Source organism: Silene latifolia, chromosome 9 (assembly GCF_048544455.1).
Source record: "Silene latifolia isolate original U9 population chromosome 9, ASM4854445v1, whole genome shotgun sequence".
Classification (NCBI taxonomy): domain Eukaryota; kingdom Viridiplantae; phylum Streptophyta; class Magnoliopsida; order Caryophyllales; family Caryophyllaceae; genus Silene; species Silene latifolia.
Genome location: NC_133534.1, coordinates 71,677,498 through 71,693,532, shown reverse-complemented (window position 1 = coordinate 71,693,532; position 16,035 = coordinate 71,677,498). Strand labels below are relative to the sequence as shown.

The following is a 16,035-nucleotide window of genomic DNA, read 5'->3' as shown; positions in this document are numbered from 1 at the left end:
CATGAAGGATAGTAACGCGTGATCTGTGGTATTCTCCACCAGTATGTCGATATGTGGTAGAGGAAAGTCATCTTTAGGACTTGCTTTGTTTAAGTCTCTAAAATTAACACAAACATGGATTCTCCCATCCTTTTTGGGTACGGGTTCTATGTTGGCTACCCAGTCAGAGTACTCGGAAACTTTGATGAACCCGGCTTTGAATTGTTTATCGACTTATTCCTTAATCTTGAGAGCCATTCTGTCCTCATTCAACGAAGCTTCTGTTTCACGGGCTTGAAACCTGGCTTAATTGGGATTCTATGTTCGGCGATATCCCTATCGATCCCTGGCATGTCTTTGTAGGACCAAGCGAAAACGTCTTTGAACTCGTGTAGGAGGTCTATGAAACTGGCCCTTTCAGCAGAGCTCAAGGTAGTCCCTATCCTAAGTTCTTGGGGTTCTAGTTCGGTTCCTACATTGATGGGTTCGGTGCTCTATTACTGGTCCCTCTTCCCCCTCTTGTAGTATTTCCTTGGCTATGTAGGGAGGTACCTCAATTGAGTCTGGGTCTGGGTCATCCTCAGTATCATCGTAAACAGAATTCTATTCAAGATAACACAAAGAGTAAGCAGAACCTGATTTATTCATATTAAAGTTTGAGAAAAGTTGAAATAAAGAATCCATCTGATCTGTGGTCAGCGGCGGTAAAGGGACAGTTGTTGGGACATTTCCCGAACTACTGTTACTACTTGAGGCTAAGCTAGGAGAAACAAAGGGAGTGGGGATGACGACAGAAGGAGACTCCTTAGTGACTTCTCTAGACTCCGACTCTGACTCTGACTCGAATTCATCGTCTTCTGGTTCTCCCTTGAACATCTCTCCTTCTCTAGTGGTGAGCTTGAAGAGTCTTCCTTGATTGTTGGTCCACTTGATTGATTTTCTCCATCCTTTCTGCTGGTTCGCGTTTGTTTCTGTGATTAACGCGGTAGGGTTGAAGTGGTTGTCTTAAAGTATCATAGTAATAATCTCATCCTGCGCGGCTCTAACAAATCGATCTTCTCCAAATAGTAGACTAACATCTTGTTCGTCTAAGCAAGGTGCTTGACGAGCTTTGACGGTAGGAACCGTTTCTGGAGGAATGAAGTAGCAATCGTGAAAGATATCGATTCCAGCTATCTTCCTTCCAAGATAGTGGCAAGGTTCGGGAAATCCGTGAAAGAGTTCTTGACTTCCTTCCCTAACGAAGTATCTATTTAGGGTAAGGAGATAGGGTCGCATTTGGACTCCTACGTGCTTACGGCTTTGAACTTGAGCGAGCATCTCGAGAACTTCCTCTTTAGTGGGTTTGTATCCTAGGCCAAGTGGTATCCTTTTTGAGTTGCCTTCCTTGTAGGGTGCGAAGGTGTTTCTTCGGACAGGGTTCAAAGGCATTCCAGGGAAGTATCCCTGGGATTTGAGTTTGTGGTTGACCACCAAGTTGGAGTAGGGATCGTAGTATAGGGGTGCCAACTCGCTTTCTATGATACATATGCTTTGAACTCCTACGTGCTTACGGCTTTGAACTTGAGCGAGCATCTCGAGAACTTCCTCTTTAGTGGGTTTGTATCCTAGGCCAAGTGGTATCCTTTTTGAGTTGCCTTCCTTGTAGGGTGCGAAGGTGTTTCTTCGGAAAGGGTTCAAAGGCATTCCAGGGAAGTATCCCTGGGATTTGAGTATGTGGTTGACCACCAAGTTGGAGTAGGGATCGTAGTATAGGGGTGCCAACTCGCTTTCTATGACACATATGCTTTGAAAGCCCCCAAGTTCATGTACTGGATCCGCAAGGACTTGATTTATTTGACTTCTTTTCGATTATTGCCTTAATGGGTGACGAAGTGATCGTCACCACTTTGCCATTTAGTGGGATTTTGATCTTTTGGTGAAGGGTGGATGTTACTGCTATGAAAGCGTGAATCCAAGGTCTTCCCAAAAGTATGTTGAAGGAAGCTTCAATGTCCACTATTTGAAAGTTAACCTTTCGCTCAATTGGCCTTGTGGCTATGGTTAGGTTAATGAGTCGTACTACCTTTCGTCTTGTACCATCATATGCGCGAACACCTTGATTGGTGAGGGTCCAATCCGACTCTTTCATGCCTAGTTTGTACGCTCTTTTCAAGGGTATGACATTGACCGCGGAGCCATCATCTACCAAGGTCATTGGCACATTCTTCTTTAAGCAAATGACAGTGATGTAAAGAGCCAAGTTGTGACTAGCGCCAAAGGGTGGCAAATCTTCATCTGAGAAAGTAATGGGATTACTTAGCTTCGGTGATTCTTGGAAGACCAAGTTGACTACATCGTCGGGCGTGGAGTTATGTGCTACATTTAGTTTGGCCAAAGCTTGCAGTAAAGCTTGGCGATGTGGGAATGAGCTTGCTACTAGTTGCCAGACTGAAAGATCAGCCTTTGTCTTCTATAATTGCTTGAGCAAATGATCAGTAGAGTCATCTTCGTTATCATTTGGTGTGATAACGGTTGGTTGGACCATTTTGAGTAGTACTTTGATATGGACGCCCCGAACGAGTTAGGTGGTCCACATCTTGGTCTTCACCATTTGGACTATTTCCTTGACTAGGGAGTGTTCAATGAGATACTCGTCTTCATCATCATCGGCCCATACTCCATTGACTGTAGCTAGTCCCCTCATTCTCATGATCTCGTCCTCTAACTGTGTAATTTGGTCGATTATTTTATCAACCACGGCAACTACTTCTTGCATAGTAGCATTTTGGGAAAAGATTAGTGGCGCATGTTCTTTAGGTGTCGTGTTGGGGTCATGTAAGGTTGTCACCACATTTTCTAATTCCGAAACTTGCCTATCCACACTCCTTGCCCATGCGATGAAGTCGGTAATGGTAGGGGAGATGGTAGAGTAGAACCCTTCATTCTCGATTGCGTGAACCTCGTCTTCGATTGGAGAAATGAGGTGTGAACAATCTAAGGTAGATTCTTCACTTGTGATCACTAGAATTCAAAGAGGATTCTGAGTGTTGTTGGGCTTACCTCCCGGCGGTATTGGTAGTCGACCATCCTCAATCATGTCTTGAAGCACATTCTTCAATTTGTAGCATTTTTCTGTGTCATGTCCCTTACCCCTATGATATTCGCAGTATGAGTTCTCGTCCCAGAACTTGGATTTCTTTTCCGGTTCGGGTGTAGGGCCTATGGGTTGGAGTTTGCCTTGTTTCATTAACCATTTTAGAGCATTGGAGTAAGTGTCCCCAAGATTTGTAAATTTTCTTGGTGGGGTACTCTTCTTATATAGCTCGAGGAGGTTAACTTCATCGGTCTTGCTAGTGGAGCCGTAAGAACGACTTGTTGAGCCTTGATATCCTCGGCCTACCGTCTTGGACAAGAGCCCTTTACGGATGTCATCTTCGATTCTCGTTCCTAGTATGGTTAAGTCTTTGAAAGTTTTGATGTTTTGGTATCTCAAATGATTTGCATAGATGGGCTTTAGGTTGTCCACGAATTTCTCCACGAGGGTAGCCTCATCCGAGCGTTCAACTACTTGAGTACTAGTCTTCCTCCACCTACTTAGGAAGTCGGTAAAACCTTCTTTGTCATTTTGGGTAAGAACCTCTAAAGTGCGCATGTTAACTTGGATCTCACTATTATCCACATATTGCTTAGCAAACTCAATCGCGGCGTCTTCCCAAGTAGCGATTTTCATGTGTTCTAGAGAGTAGAACCATTGCTTTAGGATGGTGTCAAGAGATGAAGGAAAGATCCTTAAGAACATCTCGGGTTTGATGCCTTTGATAGACATGTAGTCCTTGAAAGCACGGATGTGGTTCAAAGGGTTTTCGTGCCCCTTGAATTTAGGGATGTCCGTCATGTTTTAGTTGGTTGGCAATTTGGAACTCACGGCCTCATACTTGCGATTATTCTCCCTATAAATGTCATCCCCTTTGAGATACATCAATTGCTCCTCTAAGTATTGGAGTCGTTTCTCAGCTCCAGTCATACCCATGGGAGGGTTTTCGTCCCTGAAGTCATTTACGAAGTCATCAACGACTTCGCTTTCCCGAGGAGGCAACCTCATTTCTACGGTATAGATCCGGCCCTCGATGGTGTCAAGGCGATCATACACTTGGTCTTGAGTAACTTGGAGTTGAGCTAGCGCGGTTAAGATTTGATCATTACTATCCTGGAGTTGATTGAAGTTCACGTCGCTTGTTTCAGGCATCTTGGAAACTGGATAAGAGATCGACGACGAATCAAAACACGATCGACCATTCTAACACACTTACTAAGAAAGAAATGTTTTGACTCGTGAAGTGGGTGTGTGCCACTTGTGTCAGTGAGATTTTGAAGAAATGACAAGATTTGAAAAATGTTGGTCCTAGTCAACTTTGGTGTAGTTGTAGGAGTGGACTCGAAGTGAGGTTTTGAAATGGGCTTGGACCCGAAATTTGACTCGACAAATAGACAGAGTTTTGACTCGTTTTTGCGCTAATTATTGGCCTTTTCGAAATTTACACTTTAAAAGGATTTTGACTTTGCAAAAATCGTCATGGTTTCGTTTAGAAATGGTGATCACGTAAGGTACAAACATTTATACAAGCATTATAACGGGATGCTGAGTGCATTTAAAAGGTTTTGGTTTAAAGGGTGGGTTGCCATACCGAACGATCAAACCCGAAGTCTGTGGAGAGGCTCGTACCAAACAAGAGTAAGGCCGATTCCTAGTCCATTTCCTCAAGTGGTGAAAGTCCTTGATACAAACAAGAGTAAGTACCATGGTATGGATGACGTCAATCGCTATCCATCCTTAGGCCCAAATAAGAATTAGGACCGTTTAGACGGGATGATTGGTCGAATGGGTTGGGTTGGGCCTAGGAAGGCCGAATGAAACGATCTAGGAAGACCGAGTTATGAAAACCGACAATTATCTTGTACAAACTATTCCCTAACCTTGTTCAAGTTTAACCCATGGCTACACGTAAGTGTATTATCCCCAGCTGGGTCGCCAAACTGTGGACGCGGGCCCACGGGGGCGCTTAGGAGGAGAACAAGCGTTTGCATTTGTGGAGTCGCCACCAATTTATTGTGGAAAACTGGAAACCGTTCGAATACCTCGTGCTTTTGTTAGACTTTTTATTGCTTTTGTTAGACTTTTTATTGTTTTGGTTTGCGCGAGACTTCGCTTTAATAAGTTTGCTTAGGATTTAAATACTTTAGTCTGTTACTTTGGTTTTTGCGAAATTTTGGGCGCGTTATTATGTGTACTTGCAGGTTCATAGACCTTATTAGCTCGATTTATTGAGCTAAATCGAAGAAACCAGAAACTTACAAAGACTACTATTTGATCGATCGGCGCTGTATGGTCGATCGATCGCCGCTACGATTCTGAGGAGCTTTTGTTCCTGTCACCCTGGTCGATCGACTGAGTGGGACGGTCGATCGACCATCTTTCGATGCTGTACCTTTTCACGACCATTCCCCTGCTGTGTTTGGTCGTTATGCGGAGTTGAGGGAGTCTTTTCTCCACTTTATTCTCCGATTCATTTCTGTTTTCTTCTGTTTCTTTATTTTACACATAATTAACATTGTTTTCTCGAAATTACGCACGGTACTTTTGTTTGTCTTTTCAGGTACCTGTGGTAGCACTGCTGGCTACTGAAACCTCCTAGCTCACGCTGGTTTGGGGAGGTTTCCTTTTGCTGCGCTTAAAGTCTTGTGAGTTCTCGAGTCACCTTCATGTCTTATTTTGTTAATTTATCACAAATTCCCGTTTCTCTTTTATTTCATTATATGATTTTGCACAATGAGGACATTGTGTGATTTGGTTTGGGGAAGGGTTTTGCATTGCATTCACACGTCTTTATTGCATTTCTGTTTCACGTTTACTGCATTTCAGTTTGCATTGTTTATTTTATTTCCCTTAATATATACGAAATTCCAAAAAAAATTTCAAAAATTTCAAAAATTCAAAAACAAATTGCACGTTTATTTTAGTATATAGGTCGAGTCGGAACGGTAGTATTTCAATGATGACATTGCATTTTCAGCTGTTTTATGCCTAAACCGTGCTAAATTGACATGTTATTAGTAGAATCATTTGCATAATCTACGAGTTTTCGTTAATTTACTTGCTGGACTTGAGACTTGACTTAAATTTTGGCAAACTACTTATATATTCTGAGTATTAGAGCCTATAACTGGTGTCATTCATGACCAGTTTATCTAGGATGTGAGTAGTTACTCCTTATGAGACATGTTACATTAATTTGCATAAATATGAACTTAATCTGCTTAATACTTGTGTGCATTCGGGTTCGTGGGTCGTTGACACTTGTGGTAGAGGTTTCCCTTTATTCATTTTACCCATAAACCCCTCATAGCCAAATTTAGCCTTTTGTCCCTTAACTACATCCTATATTTAGCCTGCCTTTGTCAAGCTAGTAATCTTAGTTTTTGGGAATATGTTTATTGCGGTTTGGTTATTTTACTCTTTATTGAGATGTTGGTGAAATGGTGAAAAAGGGAAGGGAAGAAAAAGAATTGAGAAAAGAAAAAAAAAACAGAATACGAAGAAAAAAAAAAGAGATTCGAAAAAAAAATTTCAGTCTGTCGACCGGCTACATTGGTTGATCGACTGAGTACTGCAGTAGTGAAAAGAAAATTCGAAAAAATCACATGCTACAACTGTTATGAGTTGGTGATTTACACTCTCATGTTGTATTTATATCATTTGGGGAGTTACATCTATTGGAGATTGTGAGTTTAGTGCTAGTTATATCACCGTTTCATCGATTTAATCTTGAGCAAGAAGTTGGATGTTGTCATATGGTTTTGTTTAGGTACTAGCTTGATCACCTATACCTCCACATTGCCATAAATGTTTTGCCTCTTCTTACCCATTACCTCACATATCCACATTTACCTCGGCATGTGTCATGGTCATATGTTTGGTTGGAATGCATATGTATGGTTGTAGAGATTATTTTCATATTAGATTGCAGGCATGTTCTTATAGGTGGTAGTTAGGTGAGTGTCTGTACAAAATTACTTCTTTCTATCTTTACATATATTCACCTGCGCTTATGTGTGGTATGAGCGACCCGTGAGAGTCAATAATGATAAGTCTCTATAGTTGACGGTTCAGCAGTTTTTGACGACTACATAACTCGTTTGCATGATTCATATTACTAATTGATTGTTAGTTATTGCATTAAATTAGTTTAGGCTTTACAAGTTGCATTTCGCTCTGAGATTGAAATCGTTCCATTAGGTTTTAGGATCGAGTCTAGTTCTTGCTTGGGGACAAGCAAGGGTTTGGTTTGGGGAAGTTTGATGCGTGTCCTAAATATGTTGTTTTACATCCTATTTTACACGCATTTCAGAGCTCATTTGTGTAGTTTAAGCTACTATTTTCCCTATTTCCGTCTACTTTTGTGTTTTTGTATAATATTGCAGAATTGTGAAGAATTCAGCGGAAATCGAGCCGAATCCGTCCCCAAGTACCTAATGTTGCATATTGACATGAAGTATTTACTTGGGAAGCGAACTTGGTGCGCGTATCGAGGCCCGAAAGACGAATTTACGAAGCTTTTGGAGCAACTACCTGATGAAGCAGTGGATAGACCGGTGTCCATGGTCGATCGACCAGAGCACGAAGATCGAAGCTCATCAGACAATGAGCCTTGGTCGATCGACTGAGCTATATGGTCGATCGACCAAACCGTGAATCTGACGCAAATTTTGAGAATTCCAAAGCCCATTGTAATTAGGTTTTAGGAATAAGTGTTACGTTATATTCCTATATAATGTAACCTGATGTTTTCAGAATATCATGAAGTCTTTTATCATTAATTTTTAGGGATCAAATAATTAGGGTTCGATATTGAGTTTGGCATTAGTATTCACATTCATTCAATACAATTTATTTTCCGTTTGTACTTTCGGATTCTTCTTCCTGCTTTCTACTGGTAAATTTTGGTTCTCTATTTCAGTTTACTTTATTCGTTCATAGATTAGAAATTGCTAGAGTAGTTTTCCCAAAGCCGAAATTATCGCTTCATGTTGTCTACTTGTTTAGTTAATTCAATTATGCATTCGATAGCTCTAATTATTAATCTTATTGTTGTTTTTGTCATAATCATGAGTAGCTAAACCCCATGTGCTAGGATGTAGGGGATCTGTAGTGTAGGCGGCATTAGAATGGGTGGACCTGAAATCGCGTCATGGTCGATCGACTGGTTTACCTGGTCGATCGACTAGCTCACGTGAGAATACCTTCGACTTAATTAATTTAATTGCTATTTTTGACGAATCGAGTGCACGCGACTAGTTGAATGCTTAGGAATTGATCGATCCGATAAGATCGAAAGATAGGGGAGGGAAATAGACTGCCTAATTAAGAGGACTGAATTAATAAGATCGAGAGATAAGTTAATTTAGACTTTTAAATCACTTTTCAGGACGAAAGTTAGCATTAGTGATATTAGGGACCTGTAGCTAGATCGAAAGATGCTACCTGTTAAGAATGGACCGAGAGGACTTCTTATTTTCCCGTCTCACGTGATTATCTCAGACTTATCTAGTATACTGCCGCCGAAACTAGAGTGAACCGACCATCTTAGTACCCTTTTAATATTTGATTTCATCCAGTTCTTTTATCATTCATTTATTTACTTTAGTTATAGAACAATTCAAAACAAACCCCCACACTTTTGTTACTTTAAGATTAAAATCGGACAACTATTAATTGCATCGCCTCTCTGTGGTTCGACCCTGACTGCCACTAGCTATAGTAGTAGTTTGGACTATAAATATTATCTTTGGTACTCTACGACGGTATCAAATTTTGGCGCCGTTGCCAGGGAGGCAATTGTTTAAAATTTTTAGTTGTTCTATTTTTAGACTTTCTCTTAGTTTAAGGGACATCTGTTCCTTAAACTATTCTCATATTCTACTTGTAGTTTCCTCTTATGCGCAGGTCACAGGGTGGTGAATTGCGACCATTAGATCCTGAGATCGAAAGGACTTTACGCGAGTTGAGACGATCATCTAGAGTATTGCCGACAGAGGAAGAGCTGAGTACTCTGTCTAGTTACTACGAGAACGAGCTGTTTGAGGAGGATCCACCTTCGTCACCTATTTCTACTTCCTCAGCTGAGACCGTCACATCTCCAGACATGGCTGAAGAAGCAAGTATAGCCAGTCACTCTGAGCCAACAACTGAGAATCTCTATAAGGGATTCGCATTACCAGGGACGGACAAAAAATTCGAACCGAAACCGTCTTATATTAACTTGGTTGAGAGAAACCAATTTGGGGGAGCTGTAAATGAAGATGCAGCTAAACATATGGAGACATTCATTGACTACTGCTGCTCTATACCCCCACCAGCAGGTGTGACCCAGGACCAGGTGAAGGAGACGATGTTCAGATTCTCGCTTCGTGATGCCGCAAGGGAATGGTACCGAGATCTGGATCAAGCTGCTAACGGGATCACTGATTGGAATTCGCTGGCCCTAGCATTCTACAAGAAATATTTCTCTGCCTTGAAGACCAATGCCATTAGAGCTCAAATCACGAGCTTTAAACAGGGTCCTGATGAGAATTTTCATGAGGCATGGGTCCGTTTCAAGAAGCTGGTGCGAACTATTCCGCACCATGGGTTCGAGCAATGGAGCCTATGCAATCAGTTTTATAATGGGCTTTATGACGATCAGAGGGCTATCCTGGATGCTGCAGCTAATGGCAGATTCCAGGTGAATGTTAGAGAAACTAAGGGGTGGAAAATCATTGATGATATGGCCACCCATAAAGCTGAGCATGGAAATTCCAGGGGTAATCAAAGGAGAGCTGCTGAATCCCCTTCTGTAGCTGCATTAGAGGCTCTTACGGCGAGATTTAATAAGTATGAGCTTGGAAGAGGATATCAAAAGGGAGGTATTTACCAAGTTAATGCTATTTCAGACGGTCCCTTTACATGCAAAAGATGTGGAGCTGAGGGACATGTTTCAGATTTTTGTCCTAGTTCGAATGAAGTATGTGTTGCCTTTCAACATTATAGACAGACTGGTACATATCCCGATTCCTCTAATGTCCACCCCAATTTGAGGTGGTCTAACCAGAATGTCCTTAATCCGGGTCCACAGCAGCAGCGGCAGCAGCAAAGTTATGTGCCCCCTCATAAGCAACAGCAGTTTCAAAAACATGGTTCAAAATCTGTCGGGTTTGCTGCAAAAGGAGTCTCAAGCTAGAGAGACTTCTACAAAAATGTTGGAGAGTCAAATTGCTCAACTGGCAAGCAAAAGTGCAACTCGAGCTCCGGGGCAATTACCGTCGCAGCCGGATCAAAAAGAGACCCTAAATGCTATCACTTTGAGGAGTGGGTCTACCCTTGATGGGCCCGCTATGGTCGAAGATGTCACTGAAAAAAATGAGGCGGAACCAAGCAAGAAAAAAGGCGGAGTGAACAGTAGCAAGAAAAAGACGATCAACAGGTATATCAGTCGATCGACTGACATACCCGATCGATCGACCAGTCCGCGAAATAGTGCGGCTTCGGTTCGAGGAAAATCGATCGATCGACCTACCACGGTCGATCGACCGAAAACGCTGCTGATATTGAACTTTTCCGCACTCCAATGCCAGATAACTTGAGGGACCACTTGTTTCGGGGTACGACAACTCCGAAATTATTGAGTCAAGACCCAAGTGCTGATGGGTCTATTCCGGTTCCAAAGTATGACCCAATGACGATTAATGGCTCATTCTTGAGACGGTCTGAAAAGGTTCGAGCTTCAACAAGGAGAAGGTAGTGGATTTTCAGCCTAAGTCCACTGATGCCGACATGAGAGATCTAGAGGAGAGGGCTAAGTTGCTTCTTACAGCCCCGTACCCAGAGAGATTGGTGCCGACAAAGGAACATGTATCGTTTAACAAATTTGAAAATGGTATTCGTAGTTTAAATGTACAAGTTCCTTTCCTTGAATTAGTTAATCAAGTTCCTGCTTACACGAAATTTATGAAGCAGCTTTTGTCTAAAAAGAAGTCACTTGATACTGTGCATTCTGTCGCACTAACTGAGGAGTCATGTTCTTATTTGACTCACACTGCACCTCATAAGCTAGCAGACCCCGGTAGCTTTTCTGTTCCTTGTAATACTGGTACCTTCACAATTGAGAAGGCATTATGTGACCTAGGAGCCAGCATTAGCGTTATGCCTTTGAGTTTAGCTAAGAAATTGAAATTGACTAGGTTTGCAGTTACTAACATGACAGTACAGATGGCTGATCGTTCTGCGGTCCAGCCAATAGGAGTCTTAGAGGACATTCTCGTGCAAATAGGAAAGTTCTTTTTCCCAGTTGACTTCGTTGTACTAGATATACCCGAGGATGCTCACATTCCTATCATTTTGGGTAGACCATTTCTGCACACTGCTGGTGCAGTTATAGATGTTGGCTCAGGGACATTGACTTTTAAAGTAGGGAAACAGTCCATTGTTTTTGCCCAGCCCACTAAGAAGAAAGATCATATGTGGCCAGTCACCTGTAATACGATTTCTGAGAAGAAATCTTATTTTGTGCTTTCTGATATGCCTGCCCCTATGCCTACTCCTGTCGTAACACCTCCGCCCCAGATTGGGAGGAAATTGGAGGAAGATTCTTCTGTTTTAGATATTGCAGGAAATGGTTTGGGGAAGGAAGAGCCGCAAGTTGCTCCAGCTGTGAGGGAGCCAATCGTTCAAAGAGGCGGCCTAGGATGTCTTAGCTATGGCACTGATGAAGAGCCAGTCAAGGTGACGGAGTCCGATTTGGATTTTAACGAGCCAGACGAGGTCGTTGATTGGGAGGATTTTCAAGATGTAGATCCGTTTAGTTTGGCGGATATTGAAGTTGCTAGGAGTGCAGCTGAGGAGATGAGCACTGTAAAGGCTACTTCTTGTAGCCAGAAGCCGGGCAAGTGGGCCATTCCATGGCCATTCTTGATCAACTATTAGTTGATTAAGACTTTTCAAAACATTTTATTGCTTTTGTTAGACTTTTTATTGTTTTGGTTTGCGCGAGACTTCGCTTTAATAAGTTTGCTTAGGATTTAAATACTTTAGTCTGTTACTTTGGGTTTTGCGAAATTTTGGGCGCGTTATTATGTGTACTTGCAGGTTCATAGACCTTATTAGCTCGATTTATTGAGCTAAATCGAAGAAACCAGAAACTTACAGCAGCTATTTTAGTCGATCGACTGGCCTGTATGGTCGATCGATCGATCGCTACTCTGATTCAGGAGCATTCTGTCACCCTGGTCGATCGACTGGGTGGGACGGTCGATCGACCATCTTTCGATGTTGTACCTTTTCACGACCATTCCCCTGCTGTGTTTGGTCGTTATGCGGAGTTGAGGGAGTCTTTTCTCCACTTTATTCTCCGATTCATTTCTGTTTTCTTCTGTTTCTTTATTTTACACATAATTACCGCTTCAACATTGTTTTCTCGGAATTACGCACGGTACTTTTGTTTGTCTTTTCAGGTACCTGTGGTAGCACTACTGGCTACTGAAACCTCCTAGATCATGCTGGTTTGGGGAGGTTTCCTTTTGCTACGCTTAAAGTCTTGTGAGTTCTCGAGTCACCTTCATGTCTTATTTAGTTAATTTATCGCAAATTCCCGTTTCCCTTTTATTTCATTATATGATTTTGCACAATGAGGACATTGTGTGATTTGGTTTGGGGAAGGGTTTTGCATTGCATTCACACGTCTTTATTGCATTTCCGTTTCACGTTTATTGCATTTCAGTTTGCATTGTTTATTTTATTTCCCTTATATATACGAAATTCAAAAAAAATTGAAAAATTTCAAAAATTCAAAAACAAATTGCACGTTTTTTTTAGCATATACGTCGAGTCGGAACGGTTGTATTTCAATGATGACATTGCATTTTCAGTTGTTTTATGCCTAAGCCGTGCTAAATTGACATGTTATTAGTAGAATCATTTGCATAGTCTACGAGTTTTCGTTAATTTACTTGCTGGACTTGAGACTTGTCTTAAATTTTGGCAAACTACTTATATATTCTGAGTTTTAGAGCCTATAACTGGTGTCATTCATGACCAGTTTATCTAGGATGTGAGTAGTTACTCCTTATGAGACATGTTACATTAATTTGCATAAATATGAACTTAATCTGCTTAATACTTGTGTGCATTCGGGTTCGTGGTTCGTTGACACTTGTGGTAGAGGTTTCCCTTTATTCATTTTACCCATAAACCCCTCATAGCCAAATTTAGCCTTTTGTCCCTTAACTACATCCTATATTTAGCCTGCCTTTGTCAAGCTAGTAGTCTTAGTTTTTGGGAATATGTTTATTACGGTTTGGTTATTTTACTCTTTATTGAGATGTTGGTGAAATGGTGAAAAAGGGAAGGGAAGAAAAAGAATTGAAAAAAGAAAAAAAAAACAGAATACGAAGAGAAAAAAAAGAGATTCGAGAAAAAAAATTCAGTCTGTCGACCGGCTACATTGGTTGATCGACTGAGTAATGCAGTAGTGAAAAGAAAATTCGAAAAAATCACATGCTACAATTGTTATGATTTGGTGATTTACACTCCCATGTTGTATTTATATCATTTGGGGAGTTACATCTATTGGAGATTGTGAGTTTAGTGCTAGTTATAGCACCGTTTCATCGATTTAATCTTGAGCAAGAAGTTGGATGTTGTCATATGGTTTTGTTTAGGTACTAGCTTGATCACCTATACCTCCACATTCCCATAAATGTTTTGCCTCTTCTTACCCATTACCTCACATATCCACATTTACCTCGGCATGTGTCATGGTCATTTGTTTGGTTGGAATGCATATGTATGGTTGTAGAGATTATTTTCATATTAGATTGCAGGCATGTTCTTATAGACCGTAGTTAGGTGAGAGTCTGTACAAAATTACTTCTTTCTATCTTTACATATATTCGCCTGCGCTTATGTGTGATATGAGCGACCCGTGAGAGTCCATAATTATAAGTCTCTATAGTTGACGGTTCAGCAGTTTTTGACGACTACATAACTCGTTTGCATGATTCATATTACTAATTGATTGTTAGTTGTTGCATTAAATTGGTTTAGGCTTTACAAGTTGCATTTCGCTCTGAGATTGAAATCGTTCCATTAGGTTTTAGTATCGAGTCTAGTTCTTGCTTGGGGACAAGCAAGGGTTTGGTTTGGGGAAGTTTGATGCGTGTCCTAAATATGTTGTTTTACATCCTATTTTACACGCATTTCAGAGCTTATTTTTGTAGTTTAAGCTACTATTTTCCCTATTTCCGTCTACTTTTGTGTTTTTGTATAATATTGCAGAAATGTGAAGAATTCAGCGAAAATCGAGCCGAATCCGTCCCCAAGTACATAATGTTGCATATTGACATGAAGTATTTACTTGGGAAGCGAACTTGGTGCGCGTATCGAGGCCCGAAAGACGAATTTACGAAGCTTTTGGACCAACTACCTGATGAAGCAGTCGATAGACCGGTGTCCATGGTCGATCGACACGAGATCGAAGATCGGTTATCTGACAGCGAGCCTTGGTCGATCGACTGAGCTGTATGGTCGATCGACCGAACCGTGAATCTGATGCAAATTTCGAGAATTCCAAAGCCCATTGTAATTAGGTTTTAGGAATAAGTGTTATGTTATATTCCTATATAACGTAACCTGATGTTTTCAGAATATCATGAAGTCTTTTATCATTAATTTTTCGGGATCAAATAATTAGGGTTCGATATTGAGTTTGGCATTAGTATTCACATTCATTCAATACAATTTATTTTCCGTTCGTACTTTTGGATTCTTCTTCCTGCTTTCTACTGGTAAATTTTGGTTCTCTATTTCAGTTTACTTTATTCGTTCATAGATTAGAAATTGCTAGAGTAGTTTTCCCAAAGCCGAAATTATCGCTTCATGTTGTCTACTTGTTTAGTTAATTCAATTATGCATTCGATAGCTCTAATTATTAATCTTATTGTTGTTTTTGTCATAATCATGAGTAGCTAAACCCCATGTGCTAGGATGTAGGGGATCTGTAGTGTAGGCGGCATTAGAATGGGTGGACCTGAAATCGCGCCATGGTCGATCGACTGGTTTACCTGGTCGATCGACTGGCTCACGTGAGAATACCTTCGGCTTAATTAATTTAATTGCTATTTTTGACGAATCGAGTGCACGCGACTAGTTGAATGCTTAGGAATTGATCGACCCGATAAGATCGAAAGATAGGGGAGGGAAATAGACTACCTAATTAAGACGACTGAATTAATAAGATCGAGAGATAAATTAATTTAGACTTTTAAATCATTTTTCAGGACGAAAGTTAGCATTAGTGATATTAGGGACCTGTAGCTAGATCGAAAGATGCCACCTGTTAAGAATGGACCGAGAGGACTTCTTATTTTCCCGTCTCACGTGATTATCTCAGACTTACCTAATATACTGCCGCCGAAACTAGAGTGAACCGACCATCTTCGTACTCTTTTAATATTTGATTTCATCCAGTTCTTTTATCATTCATTTATTTACTTTAGTTATAGAACAATTCAAAACAAACCCCCACACTTTTGTTACTTTAAGACTAAAATCGGACAACTATTAATTGCATCGCCTCTCTGTGGTTCGACCTTGACTGCCACTAGCTATAGTAGTAGTTTGGACTATAAATATTATCTTTGGTACTCTACGACGGTATCACTTGATGTACTACCATAGCTTTGGAAGCTTGAAGAGCTTGTTGCCTCTTTGAAAGATTTGATTTTGTGGGTGCCTTGTTTCAACCTTTAGTCCTTTATAATGCTTCTCCTTGTTAAGATTGTATCAACAAACCAAAGTCTTGCTTGAATGCTTCTAATCTTCAAGATTCAATGAATCCGTAATCGATTTGGGGTTTTCGGATTTTGCCTTGAAACCCTAGAAAATCGATTCAATTTTTGAGGATTTTGATGTTTGGTTGGTGTTTTGTTGATGAAGGAGTAGTTTGATTGTGATTTTAGGATGTTTGGGTTTGATTTTAATGAATT

At 40.8% G+C, this 16,035-nt stretch overlaps 1 non-coding gene across 1 annotated transcript; it reads right to left on the bottom strand.

The window, feature by feature from the left end:
* Nucleotides 1–9,542: 9,542 nt before the first annotated feature.
* Nucleotides 9,543–9,649, bottom strand: LOC141604016 (small nucleolar RNA R71). The gene has a single exon (XR_012525844.1). It is a non-coding gene; the product is annotated as a small nucleolar RNA R71 (small nucleolar RNA).
* Nucleotides 9,650–16,035: the final 6,386 nt, after the last annotated feature.